We start from the raw sequence: 6,008 nt of genomic DNA on the forward strand, positions 1-6,008 counted from the left end.
TGGAGATGAAGCAAATATCAACTGGCTCCTTCAGATGGAGGATGAATGACACCTTATTTAGAGATGAAGAAGTGTATAAAAAGGCCCATAGAGCTTTGAGAGATTATTTTGAAATAAATATGAATACCAATGTAGAAAAAAGAGTAATCTGGGACGCAAGCAAAGCTGTTATGAGAGGGTTTTTGATACAACAGAATGCAATAAAGAAGAGAAGTCAAAATGAGAAGAAAGATAAAATTTTGGAGAAAATAAAAGAAAGTGAGAAGAAATTGAGAGCAAAACCAAAGTCGCAGGAGATTTTGAGAGAAATAAAATTATATCAAGTACAATATATGGAAATGATGAATCAGGAAATAGAATGGAAAATTAAACAAATGAGACAAAAAACATTTGAATCAGCTAACAAATGTGGGAAATTGCTGGCTTGGCAAATGAAAAAAAGACAAAAATTAAATACTATTACAAACTTAGAAGTGGAAGGAAAGAACATACATAACCCAATTGAGATTAGAAACTGTTTCCAGAGGTATTTTAAACAATTATATACACAAGGGCTACAGAAAGAAATGGACATAGACCGATTTTTGAAGACAAATGGTTTACAAAAAATCTCCCAAGAAAGCAAATTAATGTTGAACTATAAAATATCTGAACAGGAAGTAGAAAGTGCCATTCAAAATATGCAATTGGGCAAATCTCCAGGACCGGATGGGCTGACTTCTAGATATTATAGATCTTTGAAAGAGTGGCTATTACAACCTTTGAAGGAAGTCTGCAATGAAATTCTGGAAGGGAAAAGGGCACCAGAGTCGTGGAAAGAGGCGTATAATACACTTATACCGAAAACAGAGACTGAAAAGACTCAGCTTAAGAACTACTGCCCTATATCGTTACTTAATGTGGATTACAAAATTTTTGCTGACATTTTGGCCAAGAGATTGAAAAAAGTATTGATGGAAGAGATTCATAAAGACCAAGCGGGCTTTCTCCCGGGAAGACACTTGTCTGATAATTTGAGGAACATAATTGATATCTTGGAAAAACTAGAAGTGAATATAAACACTAAAGCAGTTCTGATATTTGTGGACGCGGAGAAAGCTTTTGACAACATCTCTTGGAGTTTTATGAAGAAGAACCTACAGGGGATGGGGGTAGGCCAAGGTTTTGAAAATGGTATAGGTGCAATATACTCTGAACAAAAGGCTAAATTAATTGTAAATAATGTGGTGACGGAAGAATTTAAGATAGAAAAAGGGACACGACAGGGGTGCCCAATCTCCCCATTGCTTTTTATATCGGTCCTGGAGGTTCTGCTGAATATGATTAGAAGGGACCGGTTGGTTAAAGGTATACAGGTCGGAGCCAAACAGTACAAACTGAGAGCATTTGCAGATGACTTAGTATTGACGTTACAGGAGCCAGAATCTAGTACTAAAAGGGTTTTAGAACTAATTCAAGAATTTGGTCAAGTGGCAGGATTTAAACTGAACAAGTTAAAAACTAAGGTTTTAGAGAAAAATTTAACACCGATTGAAAGAGAGAGGTTTCAGAATGAGATAGGCTTGACTGTGGTTAAGAAAGTGAAATAGCTGGGGATTAATATGACAGCCAAAAATAGGAACTTATTTAAAGATAATTATGAAAAATGTTGGACGGAAGTGAAAAAAGACTTAGAAATTTGGTCGAACTTGAAGCTTTCACTGTTGGGTCGTATTGCTGTGATAAAAATGCATGTATTGCCTAGAATGCTGTTTTTGTTTCAAACATTGCAAATTGTGGACAAGATGGACTGTTTCAAGAAGTGGCAGAGAGATATTTCTAGATTTGTCTGGCAGGGCAAGAAGCCCAGAATAAAATTAAAGATATTAACTGATACAAAGGAAAGGGGTGGATTTGCCCTGCCAGACTTTAAACTTTACTATGAATCAGCAGCCTTTTGCTGGTTGAAAGAATGGCTGCTTCTGGAAAACACAGACATTTTGGACTTAGAAGGTTTTAACAATGTATTTGGATGGCATGCATATCTGTGGTATGACAAGGTCAAAGCGCATAAAGTATTTAAAAACCATATCGTCAGGAAAGCATTGTTTAACGTTTGGATAAGATATAAGGACTTATTGGAAAATAAAACCCCAAGGTGGCTGTCACCAATGGAAGCAAAAGCCCAGAAAAAGCTCAGTATGGAGGCCAAATGGCCGAAATATTGGGAAATTTTGGAACAAGAGGGAGATAGACTGAAACTGCAGAGTTTTGAGAAACTAAAAAACAAAGTGCGAGATTGGCTTCATTATTATCAGATAATGGAGGCATATAATTTGGACAAGAAAATTGGCTTCCAGGTGGAAAAATCAAAATTAGAAACAGAACTGTTAGAACCCAAAACTAAGATTTTGTCAAAGATGCATAACTTGCTGTTGAAATGGAATACTCAGGATGAAACAGTGAAATCTGCTATGATTAAATGGGCACAAGATGTTGGACATAACATTATGTTTGCTGACTGGGAACAGTTATGGACCACAGGTATGAAGTTTACGGCATGCAATGCCTTAAGAGAGAATATTATGAAGATGATATACAGGTGGTACATGACCCCAGTCAAGCTTGCAAAAATCTATCATTTGCCCAATAATAAATGTTGGAAATGTAAAGAAACTGAAGGTACATTCTTTCACCTTTGGTGGACGTGCCCAAGGATTAAGGCTTTCTGGGAAATGATCTATAATGAAATGAAAAAGGTATTTAAATATACCTTCCTGAAGAAACCAGAGGCCTTTCTTCTCGGCATTGTCGGCCAATTGGTGCCAAAGAAGGACAGAACTTTTTTTATGTACGCTACAACAGCAGCAAGAATACTCATTGCAAAGTATTGGAAGACACAAGATCTACCCACTTTGGAAGAATGGCAGACGAAGGTGATGGACTATATGGGATTGGCAGAAATGACTGGCAGAATCCGAGACCAGGGAGAAGAGTCGGTGGAAGAAGATTGGAAGAAATTCAAAGACTATCTACAGAAATATTGTAAAATTAATGAATGTTAGAATGATGTTGGATAGAAATTAAGTGGTTTCCAGCTGTAATGCTTTAAGAGAATATGAAAAAAGGGTTATAAATAGGTAAAAATCTAATGGTAAGGATTTGCTGAACCAACAATTTGAAGTGGAATACAAAAAAAGGGAGGTATGAGGAGGTCCGGGAAACAAGCTAAAGGAAAATAAGCAATGGAAAATCTGTGTGTTTTTAACTATTTTTATTTTGTATTTTTGTTATTTTTTTCATTTTTATTGTAATACTTTAAAAAATCTTAATAAATATCTTATAAAAAAAAACAAATCATGGAGGATGAAAGCTCTTCAGGCTTGCCTGCTTCTCAAGTACTAACAGCCGCATACCCAGGGTTGTTTGAGAATATCAAGAAACAAACAAAAAAGGTCGGTGTGGTTTTGAAATCAGTGGTTAAAATCAGTGCAGTTTTTGAAAGTTTCAGTCTGCCATCTTGGATTTGGATCCATACATAAGTGAAAACCTGCTCCTTGATCTCACGAACCACAATGCAAAATTTTGTTATGATATTGTAAGAGGCCTCCAAACTGCATAGAGAATGAACAACCTTCTAAAATGAATAGCAGAAGAGATATACAAGAGATATTTATCTGCGACTTCATTAAACAGCTTGGGGCATGTTAAACAATAACACAACAGTGCCTTTGGGCTCCTTCTCTCCCCCTGAACTGTTGGCTACAGCAAAGAGAGAGATGGGACACAGAGCCCTACCCCATGGGCTAGGCAGAACTTGCTGACATTTGGCTCCTGCTGTACCATCTCCATTCAAGCTGATCATCATAAGAACAATTACATAACTTTAAGGACTCAGTGCTTAAGTCTGCCTGCTACCTCTCCACCTCTCTCCTTTTGTGTTATGTTTGTTAAACAGTGCTGTAAGCCTACAGCAGCCTTCGCAAAGCTGGTGCCATTATCGAAATGTTTTGGCCTACAACTCCCATCAGCCTCAGCTAGTCCCGGTAACGTTTTCTTTCTCCTATTCACACCACAGAATTCAAGCATCTTTAAGGAAACTGATCCTTGTAGATTAGGCTACTTGGACTAACGGCAGCAAATCTTCAGAGTCTCAGGTGGAGATCTCACCTGAGCTATCTCTTTTCCCAAAGAGCCCGTCTTCTCTGAGTGTAGGCAGCATATGTTGAACCCAAGGATCTTCTAAGTGAAAACCACCCACTCTGCCATAATTCAGAAAGCAGACTACAAATAGTAGCAAAAAGGGAAAGTGGTTTTGCTTTTAAAACAATTGACATGTGTTCCATGACAACATGCCCTTCCCCCCCACACCCTTCAGTGTCCAACTGCCCACTGCCTACAATAATCCTATATGGATTCTGTTATAATGTAGCATCAGTTTAATAGCCATGTGTAATAAAACCTTAGTCATAATTGAATTCACACTTTTCTCATAAAGCTGTTGGAATGTAACTAATTTGGCTATAGTTATGATCTTTAAAATCTGAATGGTGCTTTTTACTGAAGAGTTGCTGCAGGACCTCGTTATCCTGTGGACTTTAATATGCTGAACACAGTTAACGGACATGATTTCATCTCTCATGGATGAGTTCACAGCCATTGCACTCGGGTACCTGGATGTGTACAAACTGGATTATTTAAAAATAAACAGAAGAGAGTGTGGCTGTGATTCCTTTGTTCAAATCCACCATAAGGATGAGGGAAAATTGGGGGTAAATTGAAGATTGCGACTCCTCCAATATGAAAACAAACACATTAGAAAAACAAGGCTATAATGCCATCTGGGGGTTCATGGAAATATCACAGCTACTCTGCTTTGGAAATTTCTCACTTAGAACCCTGATCCGACAGCCTGTCTGACAGCCAAACTAACCTGCTCTGAACTCCATTAATCAAATTGCAGATGAATATGTGAACAGCGCCATATTATTAATCATTGTTTTCCAAATAACATGGTGGGAAAATAAAATGCAACACTCAGGAATAAACAGTGAACCTTTTTATGGTTCATTGTTGACTGTGTGCAGTTGATGCCTACAGCCATTAGCTAAAAAGCCTGCATCAGAATGAGGCAATGGATAATATATGGTATATTTCTGTCATCACCAAAACACTCATTAGAAATACTGTAATTATGAATGAAAAGCTATTAGGGATGCTGTGGGAGAGATCAGTTGAATTTTATTCTACACCACGTCTCTCGGCTCCCATTAAGCAATCTACAAGTTCTTCCTTGAATACAAAAATGACAAAAAGAAGGGCTCAATTAAGTCACCAAGTCATATGCCAGCAAAAGCTCCTTTTAGCTCATTTGCATTAAGAGCTCTCCCATCAATAGCAATTTTCTTTAAACACAGGGGATGGAACAGGCTTTGCCTGCCAGCCTACCTTTCAGTTCCTTATTCTGCTTTTTATTTTGCACTAAAGTGGGCCTTGGTCCTTTGAGATGTAGGCTGAGAACCGGGCTTGTCAATTTTAATATTTTAAAAAATCAGGGCAGAGTGACTCTGAGCATATACTAAATTCCAATACAAATATCTGAAGGGGGTCTGTGGGCAAAAGGTGGATCTGGATAATCTATTGGTAGATCCCCCAATGATTTGCAAAATCATTTGCCCCACAAGCAAAATTATATTCCTGAAATCAATAAATCTTGGAGGAGCCAGGAATGGGATTTTATGTGTGAAATGACCGTGAGCTTCTTTCAGTTCTGGTACTCTAAACAAACTCCTGAACTCAGAATTATTTAATTCTAAGTCTCAAAGAAAGATGTGCTCTCCTAAGCCCACATTCCCAGCATGCTTGCACTCCTGTCTCAGCAATGTCTACATTGGCTTGGTCATGTTCACAGAGTGGAAGATGGCAGGACCCCCAGGGACATGCTGTACAGGGTGCTGGCTTCAGGCACCAGGCCCATTGGCAGACCAACTCTACATTTCAAGGATGTATTCAAATGTGACATGAAGGCT

The sequence above is a fragment of the Podarcis filfolensis genome, assembly GCF_964270895.1.
Source record: "Podarcis filfolensis genome assembly, chromosome: 11".
Taxonomy (NCBI): Eukaryota; Metazoa; Chordata; class Lepidosauria; order Squamata; family Lacertidae; genus Podarcis; species Podarcis filfolensis.